This window comes from Salvia splendens, chromosome 21 (genome assembly GCF_004379255.2).
Source record: "Salvia splendens isolate huo1 chromosome 21, SspV2, whole genome shotgun sequence".
Taxonomy (NCBI): Eukaryota; Viridiplantae; Streptophyta; class Magnoliopsida; order Lamiales; family Lamiaceae; genus Salvia; species Salvia splendens.
In genome coordinates, this window is record NC_056052.1 from 9252565 (window position 1) to 9271258 (window position 18694).

Sequence of the window (18694 nt, forward strand, 5' to 3'; positions counted from 1 at the left end):
ATTGAAAAATACGGATAAAGTTGCAATTTTATTGAAATTGCATGTTTACAAATTACACGTTACAAGTTACAACAATTACAAATTGAAAACATATTGGCGGTCTTGAAGTCTTAAACAAAATTTAAATACAAATGAGACTACTAGTGAAGAACTAATTACAAATGACAAGAAACGATGTTGAAGTTCTTAAACGTATAAGTGTATTATATATATACTCTTAACCGGCGAAGAAGATCTTTCTACATAACTAAATTAAGGACACCTAGCAATTCAACTTTAAATGTTGAGTTTCGTCTAACAATCAACAAATATAGTAGAATTGTCAAAAGTTTCCCTCATTTAGCCGTATAGAGAAATATACTTCATCGACTAGAGTATATACAAATACAATTATGTAATTGTTTTTGCATATACAAAAACATATGGCGGTTCAACCCTAAACCGGCGGGTTGTCCACGGTTTCCGTCAGAAAACCGCCGGTTTCTGACCGGTTTTGCAGGCCTACACACTGACCCTACGGCCTAGCCTCTGAAAAGTTGCCGGAACCGTCAGAAACCGGCTCCCGAACCGGCGGTTTACCCCGACAAACCGGCGGTTTACCCCTCAAACCGGCGGTTTACCCCGACAAACCGGCTGTTTACCCCGCGAACCGCCGGTTCCAACGGCTATACTAAACCCTTACGCGAACCCTACGAACCCCTAACCTACGAAACACTATTTAACCCTTTGAACCGGCGGTTCGAACCGCCGAACCGCCTGTTTTGAACCGCCGGTTCAGGTTCAATATATTGCCGAACCTGAACCGGCCCTTCCGACCCTTCAACCCTTCTGCCGGTTCAACCCGCCGGTTCCGGTTCATGAACCGGCGGGCCCGAACCGGAGGTTAACCGCCGGGCTGGGTCGGTTTGTGCATGCCTAGGTGTTACATTCTACCCACCTTAACAGAAATTTCGTCCCGAAATTTACTCATTTCTAACGAACAGTTCCGGGTATTTCTCTTACATTTTATCCTCGAGTTCCCAAGTAGCCTCCTCGTGGCCATGGTGTTTCCAAAGTACTTTCACGGACGCGATCGATTTGTTCCTCAACTCTTGCACTTTCCTATCCAGAATAGCTTCGGGCTTCTCCTCGTAACTCAAGTCAGGATTCATAAGGCCCTACGTATGGAAAACATTGTGCACAGTCCCAAAAACATTGTGCACAGTCCCAAAACTTGGTGGTAGTGCCAACCTATACGCTACGGGTCCCACCTTCTCAAGGATTTCATAAGGCCCTACGTATCGTGGCTTCAACTTCCCCTTTACACCGAACCTCGTTATCCCCTTCGACGGAGACACTTTCAAGAACACCTTATCTCCCATATTGAACTGTAAATCCGTACGCCGGACATCAGCATACGACTTCTGTCGGTCTTGAGCTTCTTTTATCCTTTGTCAAATTTGTCGCACGATCTCTATCATTTCTTCGACCGAATCTGGCCCGAGTATTCTTCTTTCACCAACCTCATCCCAGTAAAGTGGTGATCTACATTTCCTCCCATACAATGCTTGATATGGGGCCATATTTATTGTCGCCTGGAAACTATTGTTATAGGCGAACTCGATCAATGGTAGTACTACTTCCCAATTTTCTCCTCTGTCGAGCACCACGGCTCTCAGCATGTCCTCAAGACTTTTAAACCGTTCTCTCGGACTGTCCATCGGTTTGTGGATGGAAAGCAGTACTAAAATTCAGTCGCGTACCAAGCTCTCGTTGCAAACTTATCCAAAATCTTGAAGTGAACCTGGTGTCTCGGTCCGACGTGATTGTCACTGGTACTCCATGTAGCCGAATGATTTCTTTCACATAAATCCGAGCTAGTTTGTCGGATCCATGTGTTATAGGGATAGGTATAAAATGCGCACTATTGGTGAGGCGGTCTATGATTACCCAAATGGTCGTATTCCCTTGCCGGGTCTTTGGTAAGCCTGTCACAAAATCCATAGTGATATGTTCCCATTTCCACTCCGGGATCTCCAACGGTTGCAACTTCCCATAGGGTCGTTGATGTAAAGCTTTTACTTGTTGACATGCCAAACATCTCTCTACAAACGAAGCTATGTCCCTCTTCATTCCATCCCACCAAAATGATCCCTTCAAGTCCTGGTACATCTTTGTACTTCCAGGATGGCGGTGTATGGAGTCTCGTGTGCTTCGGGTCAAAATTTCATTTCGAAGTCCTTCGTCGCCTGGCACACTAGTCTCCCCTCGTAGGTGAGAGCATTATCAGCCTCTTCTCGAAACATCTCTTGTTCGCCCTTCCTCACTTCAGTCGAATTTTCTCAAAATTTCATCGTTGCGTTGCCCTTCTATTATCCTTGTTCGTAGATCGGATGCAATTACCAAGGTGGCAATCTTTCCCTTCACAGTTTCCGGAGCTCTCACCACCTCCAATCGCATCTTGCTAAATTCGCGAATCAACTCCGCTTCCTGAGTGAGAAATGCAGCTAATTGCGGTTGAGCTTTCCGGCTCAGAGCATCCGCCACCACGTTTGCTTTACCCGGATGATAGTTAATACCACAGTCATAATCCTTGACTAGCTCGAGCCATCTGCGTTGCCTCATGTTCAAATCTTTCTGCTCAAAGAAGTATTTCAGACTCTTGTGGTCGGTAAAAATCTCACACCGAACTCCATAGAGATGGTGCCTCCAAATCTTCAATGCGTGTACCACAGCCGCTAGTTCTAAGTCATGAGTAGGGTAGTTCAACTCGTGTGGTCACAACTGCCGCGAAGCGTAGGCAATCACCTTACCATTCTGCATCAGAACACACCCCAGTCCAATCTTCGATGCATCAGTGTAAACCACATAGTCTACTCCCGGTTCCGGCACGGCTAGAACAGGTGCGGTGGTCAATTTCTCTTTCAACAACTGGAAGCTAGCCTCACACTCCGGTGTCCAATTGACCTTGGTCCCCTTCTTCAATTGTTGAGTCATTGGCCTTGCGATTTTGGAAAATCCTTCAATAAATCTTCGGTAGTATCCCGCCAGACCAAGGAAACTCCGAATCTCGTTTGGGGTCTTTGGCGCCTTCCACTGTTGTACGGCCTTCACCTTTGCGGGGTCAACTCGAATCCCTTCGGCTGTCACAACATGCCCCAGAAAATTCACTTCCTTTAGCCAGAATTCACACTTACTGAACTTGGCGTATAACTTCTCCGTTCGGAGTGTTTCCAGTGTGATCCTTAGATGCTCCTCATGTTCCTTTTCATCCTTCGAGTAAACTAGCACATCATCTATGAATACCAGGACGAACTTGTCCAAATATGGATGAAATACTCGATTCATTAAGTCCATAAATACCGCCGGTGCATTTGTCAGTCCAAACGGCATTACTACAAACTTATAATGCCCATACCTCGTTCGGAATGCCGTCTTGGGTATGTCCTCCCTTCGTACCCTCAGTTGATGATATCCCGACCTTAAATCCATCTTTGAAAATACTCCTGCTCCCCTGAGTTGATCGAACAGGTCGTCTATTCTCGGCAGAGGATACTTGTTCTTGAGAGTCAACTTGTTCAATTCCCGATAATCTATGCACATTCTCAGCGTCCCGTCTTTCTTCTTCACAAACAACACAGGTGCTCCCCATGGCGACACACTGGGTCGGATAAAATCCAAGTCCAGTAGTTCTTGTAGCTGGATTTTGAGTTCTTCCAACTCCTTCGGTGCCATCCTATATGGGGCTTTCGATACAGGTGCGGCTACTGGTTCCAGATCGATAGTAAACTCCAACTGTCGGTCAGGCGGAGGGCCTGCCAACGCATCGGGAAATACGTCGGGAAACTCACGTACCACCGCCATATCTTCAACTTTCCTCTCCTTCTTGTCATGTCCCTGTAAATACACCAGATAGGCCGGACACCCCTTTCTAATCATCGTGGTTGCTTGAAGTGCCGATATCACACAGGTTCGTTGATTCATTAAAATTCCGTGGAAGGTAGAGGGCTCCTTCCCCGGGGTTTGTAACGAGATTTGCCTCTCTTGGCATCAGATAGTGGCATAGTTTTCAGCTAGCCAGTCCATCCCCAGAATAATGTCTACATTATCCATCGGCATAACGTGCAAGTTGTACGCCACTAAACTAAGTTCTCCCACCGTGAGTTCTATATTCGAGCAAGATCGTGAGATTTCTACAAGGCCTCCTACCGGTGAGTTCACATTCATCTTATGTTCAAGTTCATCAACAGGCAGTCTTAAAGCATTCACGCAGGAGTGCGATATAAAAGAGTGCGGCGCACCCGTATCAAACAGAACAACAACAGGCATGTCAAATAATGTTCCTATACCTGCCAGATTTTCTTGTTTCGGCTCCCCCTGTGGGGCTTTCGCTTGCTTGCGTCCCAAGGCATAGGCCCTAGCTTGAGTCGGGTATGACTGGCGACGCTGCTGCTGCTGTGGAGGTGGTGTAGGATTCCCTCGAGGTCCGTTCAGCGTTCCCCCACCTCCAGTATTGTTGTTGCTCGGGCACTCTTTGGCGAAGTGTCCAACCCCACCACACTTGTAGCACACGTTGGTCCCGACTCTGCACTCTCCCATGTGGTTCTTCTGATATTTGGCACAAGGAGGTGCTCTCTGACGGAAATCTCCACTTTGGAATGGAGCAGCTTGCTTTCCTTTTCCCTGAGAAGAGTTTGGGGTACTCTGGAACCTCTTGTTGTCGAATGGTGCGCGGTTCCCGTCCCATTTCCTCTTATCCCAGAAATTCTGCTGTGAGGTCGGCGGTGTTGGAGTAGTGGGTGTAACCGTCCTTTCCCGTGGCATCGCTTCCTCCACGTCCAATGCACGAGATAATGACTCGGCATACGAGAGTCTACCACGGCACGCCAACGCCATCCTGATTTCGTGCCTCAGGCCGGCACAAAACTTCTCCGCCATCTTCTCGTCGGTGTTTACTTGCTCGGGTGCATAACGAGACATGTCACATAGGGCACGGTCATATTCTGTCACAGTCATCCGCCCCTGTTTTAAATTGTAAAACTCGGCCTCCTTTGCCTTACGTTAGCTCCTTGGAATGTATTTTTCATACAGTTCCTCCTTAAAGTCTTCCCACGTCAGGGTGTCTAACTGTTCCTGCGTCATTGTCCGCTGCTTCGTCTCCCACCAGAATTCTGCGGACCCGGTGAGCTGATAAGTCACGCACGATAGGCGCTCCTAGTCAGTGCACCTCAAGAACTTAAAGATGCGTTCTATGACCCGAATCCAGGTCTCGGCCTTGGTTGGATCTCCCATTCCATCAAACACAGGAGGACGTTCCTTTCGGAACTCTTTCTCGATGTTCCGTTCCGGCTGTGGCGGTGGTGGAAGTGGTGGTGGTGGTTGTCCTTCGGGACCCACACTGCTTTGGGTCTCGTTGCTTGCCCCATTCTCGTGGTGAACTGCGGCACGTCGGGGAGGCATTCTGTTCAACACATGCATTAGTATAAAAACCAACTTTACCATCACCACTCCACACAACCTTTCCAAAGCGATAACACAACTTTCCATACACAGCATGGTAAAATGAACACAACTATAAAACAACGGAAACTTAATTATCTTAAACCAACAAGTACGTGTTTCACAAGGTTTTCCTCGTCTCGTCATTTCATAGTCCTTTGGAATTCGCACCCTTTTCGCGCCCCATTCATTCTATCACTTCTATTATGCTTCGTTTCAACTTTTGCCTTCTTTCGTGTTGAGCGCGGTGAGACGGAGTGTTGAGTGTTAAGCGAATACTCTTTTAGTCTAGCGAAACGAGTCTAGACTAGATTGAATAAATGACTCTCGGTCCAGAGCGGAAGGAAAAAGCGGCTCTGATACCATTCTGTCACGACCGCACTTCCTAAGGATAGGAAGCACGGGAAAATCGTGACTAGTGGGGGAACTAAGAAGCGGGGAAGAAGGGGGAATAATCAATTCAAGGCAATACAACTTAACAATCAAAGAGGAAATTCCATTTAAATCGATCAACGTTTCAAAACCCAAGTCTCATTATGAAAGATAACAGAGTTCAACCATAAAGGAAGTAACAGAGTTCAACCGTTCAGAGAAAATAACAGAAATTCTGAAAACATTGAGTAGCGGAAGCAATTTTGAGAGTTTAGCTACTACTATGTATGTAGACATAATAGTAACCGGAACAGTGATTTAATACGTTCTTGGATCATCGCTCAACATCCTCCGCCTCCCGACCCCGCTCAACCTGCACATAGGGAAAACATATGCAGGGGCTGAGTACTTGGTGCACCCAGTGAACTCATGCCCAAAAACATTCACCGTTAAGATATGTTAAGCCATCATCGTGTGAATCCCAGGTTTTACTTTAAAAAGGCCGAGAGACACTAAAGTTCATTTCCTTAAAAAGTGTCCGCGCGGACCAACATCATCCTCCATCATATACCATATCTGAACCATCATGTGAAACGAGACTGTGGCCACAATCTCGATCACTGGACCGGCCGACCTAGGGGACGGCTCACGATCCCCATCAGTGCACTAGTCTAAGTAGGGCGTAGACCCTAGTTAGACCCGAATTCGTTAACCATCAAAGTCTAGTAGAGTTTTATTCTAGTAGACAAACAGATAGGCAGTTTCAAAACATAAACACGGCATAACATACTTATAGAAACATCCTTATAACACCGTAAACATATTGATTTAAAATAAACGTTAAAGAATAAAGCCCACCTCAAAAGCTTATGATTTCCGTAAGAATTCCTCGTTCCGACTGTTAGAGTGCGTGCGGACCACCTTCTCGGAAAATATATAAAATTCATATCAATTCTCGGTAACGACGATATTTGGAATGCATGCACTCTAATTCAAATCTTTTAATTCTCTTTCTCGATTTCCGTGCATTTTCGGTTATTCGGCAGCCGCCCAAGGCGTCGCGTACGACGCCGGTCGGCCGCTTACGCTCGTTCTTTCCTTCGTTGGCTCCTCGTATTTTTCATAACGTCAAAAATAATTTCTAAAAATTATTCAAGCGTATACTTTAAATTTTCATAATTATTTACCATTGAAAAAAGGTATCATTTCATACTTAGGTAAATTGTTCATTCTTTAAAAGTCTTCCGGAAATTAATTAAATATTTTTTTCCGATTAAATTTTAATTTCCGGCCCATAAGATTAAGCTTAGCCCACCTTATTCCTCCAAAAATTTAATTAGGAAGCCCATCAAATTAAAAGAAGTACATGGCCCAAACTTAATAAAATGTTGGCCCAAAATCATCTCCCTCTCCAACACACTCTCTCTCTCTTCCCTCTTTCTCTCTCCCCGTCGTCCTCTCTCTCTCTCGGCAATCACACAGCAGCCGACCGCCACCACTGCCGTCGTCGTCGTTCTCTCTCCGGCTTGCCACTGTCGCGGCTGGAGCCGCCTGCCGCCGCAGCTGGAGCCGCCGAGGAAGCTGCTGCCGCAGAGGAGAGTCCACGTCGCCGCTGCCGTGCGGTTGGGGCTGCTGCCTCGCCACGCCGGGGTTGCTGCCTCACCGTCGCGTCACCGGCCGCCGTCATCCGAACCGAGAACGTCGAGCACGGCTGTCCGCTGCTGCCCGTCGCCGGCGGCGGCTTCTCCCCCTCCGAACCACTCCGAACCCGCCCGGAAACACTCCGCAAAGGCTCGCAACACGTGTTATGAACATAAAGCTAAGTTCTTTCTAAGTTTCGGTTACGCGCGGCGATCGTTCGGTTGATTCTTAGTTGGTTTCTTACTTGAATTGGTTATGGAGGATAATCAAAGCTATATGCATGTAAAGCTTAAAACAACACATGCTTTATGATAGGAATGGATTATACCTCCAAGAAGATTGAAAAAGATGGAAGAAAACACAAGATGGATGGCCCAAAGCTTCCTCCTTCTCCTCGGCACTTTCTCTCGCCGCCTCTCTCTCTCTCTTTTTTTTTTGTTGTGTAATATGAAGGTGGGGGTGGCTTTTGGGGTGTAGATATTGATGGGGAAGTGGGGAGGTGAAAACCGTGAACATCATGGGGGGAAAAGCAAGAACCGTCGGACGTGGTGGGGGGAAGAAGAATTAATTTGGGCTTAGCTAAAAAAATCCATACTTGGGCTCCCATGATTTAATTTCCAATTGGGCTAAAATCAACAATTAAATTACAAGCCCAAGCTAGAATGGATTTAAAGAGTTATTAAAATTCAAGTTATTTCATATTTAATTGGACTTCAAATTTATTTTTGGAAAGTCCAAAATAAATTCATACATTTATATATTTTTCGTATTTCCTTCATCAATTAAAATTCACGGTCCCTTATTAAATTTTGTTATCTCGTTCTTCATAACCAAAAATTAAAGTACGAGAAATCGTACATAATTTATATTTGGTGTTGTTCCAAATATAATATTCATTCAACCGTTCCTTGCTTTACGCGCGCCGTTATCCATAAAACATATATTTCTTTCCATTTAATTCATTCGTCTTGCTAAAGAATAGCAATTTCATCATCGACCTTTCAACGAGACCTTAAACGTGTCTCCCAACGTTCATTTTTAAAAAGAAAACACATTCCTTTTCCCATCAAACCCATAAACCATAATTTTTCCCATATCACATTTATCGAGAAGCATAGCATTTCGAAATAATTTTATCAATTATTCCGTTACATAAAAGTAAATTTCAAACTTAAGGTACGGGTGTTACAATTGCCCCTCGTCTGTACTGCCCTCGGGTTGTCTCGTACGACCGTTTGGCCTCAATCAGCCTCTCCAGAATATTCTTGGCTTGGCTAAAAGGGGTTTTGGAGAAGTCCCCTTGTGCTGCGAGGTTGAGGTCGTTCTTGCTGTCCGCCATGAGTCCGCCGTAGAAGATCGAGTAGATTTCTCGTTCCCCCAGCTTGTGATTGGGGCATGCTTGAAGCAGCCCTTGGAATCTATCCCAGTAGTGGCCGAGGGGTTCATCATACTCCTGCCTGGCCTCTGTAATCTCCCGCTTAAGGGCACTTGTTTTCGATGTTAGAAAAAAGAGGTCGAGGAATATCATGCGGAATTCTGCCCAAGTCCTGATGGATCCTTCTGGTAGCCTTGACAGCCATACTCCTGTGTCCCCTTTCAGAATGAAGGGAATAGCCTTGAGCCTGTAATCTTCGGATGTGGATCCAGCAGGGATGGGCTGAATATTGCAGTATCGGCAGAACTCCTCCAGGAAGGAGTACGGACACTCCTTCGAAAGGCCGTAGAAGTGGGTCAAGACGGCCAGCACTCCTGATTTGATAGCGATGGTCCGCATCCCATGAGTGGCGGCAATGGCATGCGTGGGCTCCTTCTCATCATGAGCGTGCAAAGCGCTGATTCCCGAGTCATCGACGACAACGGCCATCTCTGCTTCCGTTTGCTCTGGTTGTGGTGGTTGTCTTTTCTGCTCGGTGGCTGCTGCTGCTTCTAATGCGGCTCTGTGATGAGTGATGACAACGTCGGCTTCCTAGACTCTCCACTGAGTGTTAGTTCTTCTGTATATCAGGGGCTGATTCCAGTAATCGCCTTGGTGGTACCTTCTCATCAACAGCAGGAAAAACAAAATAAGAAAAGAAAGAAATAAACTATTTACTCCTATGCACTACACACAAACATGAAATAACACCATGCTTCCCCGGCAACGGCGCCATTTTGGAAGGACTTGGAAAGAGATCGAAAACACGAATAGAATGCGGATCAAGTTATATGTAGTGATAACCGAACCGATTGGATCAGTTAGCAAATGTCATTGCCACTTAATCAATGCACTCTAGCTTTCGCCCTTTCCGCCTTGCCAAAGTAGTAATTTGTAACTCCCAATTTTGCACAACTTTAACAGTAAAGCGGAAAGTTCGGGGTCGATCCCACAGAGAAGTTGGTGTGTCGAGTGTGTGAGTAGTGAACAGGGGAGTTGGCTGCTGCCACGCTTTAACTTGGGAGTTTTGACTACTGATTTTACTCTAGGCAGAATTTAAACTAGCTAACTTGTGCAAGGTAAATTTAACTACTTGATCAAGTGACTTGCAGGTGAGAACGGAAAAGTAAATGCGCAGATTTAAAACGAAAATAACTTGATTAAACTCAGAACTGATTACAACATGAAATTAAACTAAGCTAACACTTGGAGTCTAAGAAAGTGGTAAACTGAGAAGAATCTCAGCGGGAAACTTAAGTCACGCTAATAGAAATGAGTATTCTGCAGCGCTCCCTTTGGTCGCCCTTTTAACCAAGCTATCTAACTAAGTTAGAGAACTGAACTAAACTAAGCTAGAGAGCTGGACTACGCTAGATAACTACGCTAAACTAAACTAGGCGGAAAGTAAAGTCTCGGATCCTTTTCTTGTTGTGGCACACCCTCCATTTATAGGCTCGATTCGGCCTCCAGCTGGATAACGATCTTGATAGGGAATATTCACTCATGCAGAGGATGAGCGACTCATTGATTGCTACGTGCTCTTTCTTCTAGAATGACGACGCTTTTGGATAACAAATTTCTGATCGGTTCGTCCTGGCGTCTTCACAAGCTGGCACGTGTCCCCTTCTAGAACGTCGTCCTGGATAACAGAATGGTGCGCTATATCCAGCTCATTTCCTCGCGTGCTCTTCTTCCAGAAGCCCGTGGTCCCCTCCTAACTGCTTGATCGCTCCCCTTGATCAACTCTCCCGATTCTTAGCCTTTTTATCGCCTTTGTACTTGCTTGATCAGGTCGGCCTTGATGCCTTGTTCAAGTGATAATTATGCACAATTAACACTTATTTTGCACGATAAACCGATCAAGTAGCATGTATTTCACCCATAAACCAATGCATGAAATAAGCCCTATCATAACAATTAGAGTTTTACAGTATCCAATCACTCGAAAGGTGATTTCTAGTATACAAAACCCTAACAATCTCCCATTTATACTCAAAACAACTTTCGAGTATACAAAACAGTAGTGCACACGTATAAATTTCTTCCACTTATACTAAAAGCGAGTTGAGGTCTTGAATGAGTTGAACTCTCATCCCTTCAACGTGGCACTCAAACGGTTTCACCCCCAAAGCCTTTGTAAAAGGGTATGCCAGGTTGTTCTCTGACGCAATCTTGACCACTTGTATGTCTCCTCTCTGCACTATATCCCTGATTATATGATACTTCCGCTCTATGTGTTTGCTCGCTTTGTGAGCTCTTGGTTCTTTCGAGTTTGCCACAGCACCAGAATTGTCACAATAAACTGTGATGCTCTTGGGCATATTCGAAACCACACCTAAATCCATAAGGAAGTTCTTGAACCATACTGCCTCTTTTGCAGCCTCCGAAGTGGCCACATACTCAGCTTCCATGGTCGAGTCCGCGATGCATTTCTGCTTTACACTCTTCCAAATTACGGCTCCGCCTCCTAAGGTGAACACATATCCTGAAGTAGATTTTCTCGAGTCCTGATCAGCTTAAAAGTCTGAGTCAGTATATCCCAAAGGACAGAGCTCGGCTGCATTGTAAACTAGAGCATAATCCTTAGTCCGTTTAAGGTACTTGAGTATGTTCTTTACGGCAGTCCAATGTCCTTTGCCCGGATTCGACTGATATCTTGCCACCGTGCCAACAGGAAAGCAAATATCAGGTCTAGTACAAAGCATAGCATACATGAGACTTCCAAATGCCAAAGCATATGGAATCCTTCTCATTGCTTGTATCTCAAACAGCGTTTTAGGGCTCATCTCTTGAGATAAATGGATGCCGTGTCTAAAAGGTAAGAAACCTTTCTTGGCGTCCTGCATTCTAAAACGACTAAGTACTGTGTTGATGTAAGGTTCTTGAGATAAGCACAACATCTTCTTTTCTCGATTCCGAAGAACCTTTATCCGAGGATGTGTCCCGCGTCTCCCATATCCTTCATCTCGAACTGGTTTGACAATCATGCTCGTACTGATGACAACATCTTTTTATTGTTTCCAATTAGAAGAATGTTATCTACTTATAAAACTAAGAACACTACATTCCCCTTATCAACTTTCTTATACACGCTGCTTTCATTTGGGCACTTTTCGAATCCAAACTTGCGAACAGTTTGATCGAAACATTGGTTCCACGATCTAGATGCTTGCTTGAGGCCATAAATGGCCTTCTTAAGCTTCCAAACCATGTGTTCTTTTCCCTTTATGGCATATCCTTCGGGTTGTTCCATAAAGATGGTCTCTTCAAGATCGCCGTTTAGAAACGCAGTCTTAACGTCCATCTGCCATACATCCCAATCCATATAAGCTGCTATAGACAATAGTATCCGGATCGATTTGAGAATGGCCACTGGGGAGAAAGTCTCGTCGTAATCGACACCTTCTTTTTGGGTATACCCCTTGGCCACTAGCCTTGCCTTGAAGACTTTAACTCGTCCATCAGGTCCACGTTTACGTTTGTATATTCACTTACTCCCAATGGCCGTATAGCCTTCGGGTAGGACGGACAAATCGTAGACTTCTTTATCTATCATAGATTGTAGTTCCGAAATCATTGCTTTCACCATTCGCAATGATCGACATCTGCCAACATCTCCGCAAAGTTCCAGGGATCTAATACATTGCTGTCCAAGGAGTGATCCATAGATTCCCCCAAACCAATGTATCTGTCGGGCTCATGCGAGACCCTCCCACTACGACGCGGCACTACAATACTTGGAGTAGAAGTTGAAGTTTCGGGAATTGTTTGTACACTTGGTACTTGTTCTTGGTTAATGGAACTTGTGACAGAAGTTAGTTCATCAAGAGCTACTTCACTGCTGGGTTTATGCTTCATTGCATAGCTTTCCTCTAAGAATGTCGCGTGAGTACTCACTATAACCTTCTTGTCTCGGAGACTAAAGAATTCATAACCTTTCGTCCATCTGGGGTACCCTATAAACAAACATACCTCTGTCCTTGATCCTAGCTTAGTTGGATCATTTTCCAAGACATGAGCCGGGCAACCCTAAATGTTGAGATGTGCTAGATTGGGCTTGCGCCCAGTCCACAACTCATAAGGAGTGTTAGGTACGGATTTTGATGGTAAATTGTCTAAAATGTGACTCGCAGATAGCAAGGCATGTCCCCAAAACGAAATAGGCACACGTGCATAACTCATCATAAATCGAACCATGTTTAACAAGGTCTTGTTTCTTCTTTCAGCCACGCCGTTCTGCTGGGGCGGGCCCGGCGCAGTCAGTTGGGATTCAATTCCCACCTCCGATAAGTAGTCCAAAAATTCAGCACTGAGGTATTCGTCTCCACGATCAGATCGCAGGTATTTGATATTCTTATCATGATACTTCTCCACTAGAGTCTTAAAGTCTTTAAACTTGTCAAAAGACTCTGACTTGTGACGCATCAAATAGACATATCCAATTTTCGAGAAGTCATCAATAAAAGTGATAAAGTATCGAAAACCACCTCTTGCCTCTGTAGACATTGGTCCACATACATTGGAATGAATGAGCTCAAGTACTTCCTTGGCCCTATTGCCCTTAGCCTTAAAAGGCCTCTTGGTCATCTTGCCTTCTAAGCATGACTTACACTTATGAAAAGGTTCATCCTCTAGACCTTTGATAAGATCTTGTTGAAGAAGAGAATGAATCCTCCTTTCATTGGCATGACCAAGTCTAAGGTGCCATAAGTACGTTTCGTTCATTGAACTTGAAAGTTCCTTTCGTTTCTTTGAAATTTTCGATGTTGTATTGAGTTCAGATTTGCGATTATTAAACTGTGTAGATGTGATTGTGTACAGATTGTTTTCCATGAATACACGACAGATATAAGAACCATCTTTCCTAATAACGCAATTATCATTAAAAGAAATCGAATATCCATCAAAAACTAATTTAGAAACTGAATTTAAATAGTTATACCTTCTTGAATCAAGAAAACGAACGGTAGGAACAAGAACGGTAGGAACAAGAACGGAGATTCTTGAAAATAAACTTCAACGGATGCAAGAACAATGATTGAATGGAGGATTTTTGGAGAGAATGGAGAGTGGGAGAAGTGAGGCGTGTGAGGAGAGAATGAGGGAGAGGGAGGTGTGTGAAAATAGTGGCTAGGGTTAGGGTTTAGCCTATTTTATGTACTAGGTTTAATTCACACCCAATTAATAATTAAATTGTAGGAGGAATAAAATAAAAAAAATCCCACAATCATGGAGCAAAGTAGGCGTGTGGTTTTGAAGGTGAGAAATTCAAAATTTTCTGATTTAATTAGCAAGGAAAAATAGCAATATTTACTTGGAGAAAATATATTCATAACTTAGGAAATAAAAATAATTTAAATCCTCGATTAAATAGAATAGGATTTAAATTTTGTAATTTCTTTATGGGAAAAGACTCCCATATAATAGGTAACAAATAAATAAATTTCCACAATGAAAAATAAGAGCATGGGGCGTGTGATATAGGTAAGAAATAAAAGGAAATATTCACATCCCCAATTAATTAGACATAGGTATTTGTATGGTATTTAATAGAATAAAAAGTGATTACACAAAATAGGAAACAATTATATTCTCCATTACAAAAATAATGAGGGTCGAAAATTTAGCTTAAATGGCCAAGGAATTATGTCAACTCTTTATTTAATTTGACTGAAGAAAGAAAATGTGACATGATTTAATTGGATTTAATTCAAAAGAAGGGGGGGGGTCAACAAGGCACCAATTAAATCAAAGAAAACAATTCATCCTTCTATTTTAAATAGGAGATTTTCGAAACTCCCAAGGATAATAGGCTAGAGTTCGAATTTCATGTAGTACAATTTAGGGATCATTTGGTTTGGATTTAATTTGGATAAATATCCCAAAACAATTAATTAAATCCAAGAAATGAAATACCATTTCAATAACTAGGAAGGGCCGAAAATTCTAAAGAATTGGCTAGAAAAATACATGCATGATCCTATTTAATTCATTCCCAACCTTACAAAATATAAAACACTTCATACCACATCACCCACGACAATTTTCACAAAATTCACTTAATCGCATAAACAAAAGTTTCGTAATTGAAACTTCAAATAAACAAATACAAATAGTCACAAATTTTTTGGGATGTTACACGCCGCGACCGCGACCGCAACCCCTCTACTCCGCGACTGCAGCCACCATCACAAATCTGGTCGACCAAATCACAGCTCATAATATACTGAAACAAGTTTTAGATCTCAAAGCAGTGAGCATCCTATCTATGAAAATGTACGTATAGAGAGTTTCTACACATTTCTGCTTTTTACAGAGTGAGAATTAACATATGAAGCAGTTACCTTTTTCTCTACTTTATTTCAGAATTGAGGTAGCGTCGGCGCTCTCACTAATTTTGAATTGCTTGATGTCACGACTTCCCTCACTAAGGATAGTAAAGACAAGGAAATCGTGACTAGGGAAGGGACTAAGGAGCGGGGAAGAAGAAGGGGAAAACAATGAAAGACAACATCTTAAACAAAGTTCCAAAAGTAAATTTTTAATCAATTAAACAATTAAGCAACGGGGTAATATCTCAAGGGAAATAATGTCATAAAGTAGTGTAGAGAAAAACGAAAGACTTGATCAAGAACGATTCGAAACAAGGCAGCGGAAAAACAAGTATTGATAAGTCGTATTCTAGGCCTTGATACTGGTCAGTATGATGTGCATAAGTGAAATATATCTGCAAAAAATAGTTGATAAGTGTGCAGGGAAGTGTTCTAGCCAGTATGGCAATGATCGGAGAGTTCAGGTGAAAAGGGAGTCAGGATGTTGCTATCCTGACCAGTACGCATGCCAAAAGGCTCGAGATGGAGAAGAAGGATAGCTGGGAAGATCAGCCGCAAGCAAGGGGGCAAAAGAGTCATTTCATGTTTGAAGTCTACCATAAAAATCAAGGGAGGCCTCCCTATAAAAGGAAGCCACTTGGAGAGAGAATCATCATCTAGTAGTTAATCAACTCCTACGCTTAGTTAACAATCTCTCTTCAGTAGATCAGTCCTGCAGCATTATCCTTCGTGTTATCGTTCCTCGCCACAGCCATTATCACTTGAAGCTCATCTGTTAGTCGGAGTTCCAGCCCTTCGTTCCAGTCAGAGTGTTCCGTAGTGTCAGCTGTTTCATCGCCCGGAGTGGCTAAACAATCTTTATCGTTTTCTTAGTTAATCAATTTCTGTTTTCTTACGTTGGATCTGTTGTTTTCTCAATTACTTTCGTACCTTGAAGCTTTAGTTGCTGTCCAAACGGTTTTAATGATATGAAGTGGTTTTTGTGCATCGGTTCTTGTTTGATTTCGTTTCTTTCTGCCTAGATAGCTTAGATCCAGTAGTTACGGTAATTTCCAGTGTTGAATCGCATGTTTTCATTCTGTAGTTAATTTCTCTGAGTTTGGAGGTCTAGATAGTTGTTAGATTTCGAATCTGCAATGGTTAAGTGTGAAGGCCCTGTTTACGTGATGTCTGCCAACTTGCATGTTGATCAGTAGGTATAATTACAATTTCAGTGTTCGAGCTTTTGATTTGAGGTTTTTTATTTCAGATCTGTGTTCATGAAGTTGTTAATCTGTGTTTCCATGGTGATAATTTTGGATTCAATGGCCGGATTTGATTGAGTTGAAGGAGACAACATCCCCATCTAACTTGGGACTACTTTTGCTTTTAACCACTTTTCACTTTGTCCTTTACTTTTCAGCTGTTACTTTTCAGATCTGCAGACCTAGTCACCTAACTACTTCTTTTCTTTGTTATTCCGTTTAGCCTTTTATAGTAAACCAGTACTTTCCTTACACTTCCTGAAAACCATTTTCCCCACCCTCCACGTACACAGCCTTCTGTCCAAACCCTTTCCTACCTCTTAGTCAGTAGAGTACCATCTTAAATCTCAGTCTAGATAAAGTCTCAATCCAAAGCGTGGTAGCTAACCAACCTTCTAGAATATCACCACAATTCCCAAGCGCATTCATCTCTGTGGGATTCGACCCTTGCCTCCACTATACTAGCCAGTAAAATGGGGTTGAGGAATTATTGATACCAGGTTCAGGATTAGCCAGGATTTCCATACTGATCAGTAGGATACACCCTTGCTTGAAACGACACCTTCGACCTGCTCTTTCAAGTATCAAATGAGAGTCATAGGATGACACCCATGTATGAAGACACGACGCATCCGGGAATTCCTAAAGCTCACTCAACATCCGCTGCAACATCTTGCTCAACCTGCACATAGGGAAAACATATAGAGGGCTGAGTACTTGTTGTACTCAATGGGCTCATGCCGAAAACATTTTATAACAGTTATGTCATCCATACCAGTGAACTCGAGTTTTATATGTAGTTAAGAAATATCATCGAGTATCACAAAAACATTTTCATAGTCTGGCCAGACAAAACAATCTCCCCACCTTCTCATCAATCAATCAAATCCTCTTACCATAGTGCGACGAAAGTGTGGCCACACTATTCGCCCACGAGACCGGCCGACTTGCAAGGACGACTCCCGATCCCACCTGTGTACACCGCCTGATAGGGTTTGCGGCCCTACTCAGACCCGAATTCGTTTATCATAGCCGTATAGCCTAATGGAGCGAACTTACAAACTAGGCATCAAGCACAATCTCAACATGGCTCTATAGCCTAACGGAGCAAGCTCAAACGAACTAGGCATCAAGCATAATCTCAACATAGCCCTATAGCCTAACGGAGCAAGCTCAAACGAACTAGGCATCAGGCAACAATCTCAACATCACAACAGTCATGGCATGACATATCACTTTAAACCACCCTTATAGCTCCACAATCATACTTTTGAAACGTAAAAGAGTTTAGTAAAAGAAAGGGCACCTCGTTTACTTAAACAATTCAATATCCAACATGAGGCAACCCTCGTTCCTTGTGCTCACGTACACACAATAACCCTTTCCCACATCGCAACACAAATCAGCCTTCCATAAATTCACATTATCATGCATGTCCTATTGTTCCTTTCACCGTTCTCTCAAAATTACCCATCCCAACATTAATCAACATAAGGAAAACATGCCATAATATTTCTCAACGTATCACACATAATCACGTCATAGGATACATTCCTTAATCATACATGCATCATATAATTCACCCAACTTGGCAACAAATGATATTTTAACGTAGCAACAAATATGACAGAACTGTGCAGTTGGTTTGTAAAAATCACCAAAAATCCATCCAACCTCATATGAAGCTAAATTTTGGTCACAACAAAGTAGACACATTCAAGTTCACCCCTTTAAAATTTCACACCAAAATCATGTCATTTGGTCAATCAAAACAACAATGATACTCTCTGGTCGGAACATAAAAATTTTGGCAGCACTGCGCAGTTCAATTGAAAAATTTACAAAAAAATCATCCGATGTCCAATGAGGCTGAAATTTTCACAAAACACAGAAGACACTTCAAAATTTATCCAGTTCAAAAATTTTGGCAGCACTGCGCAGTTCAATTTGATCTGTCAAGTAGAAAACGAAACTTTCTGGTCGAGAATACAAGTTTCTGGCAGAATTGCGCAGTTAACTTAAAAAATTCATTACAAATTAATCTTTCGTCAAAAGAGGTTGAAATTTACACACAACACAGAAAACGCCTTGAAGTTTACTCAGTTAAAAATTCGTACCAAAATAAGATCGTTTGGTCAGTCAAACACTCGTCGGAATCCACTATCCGAACACTACAGTTTTCAGGTCTTCCAATTTCGAAATTAGGGTTTCTT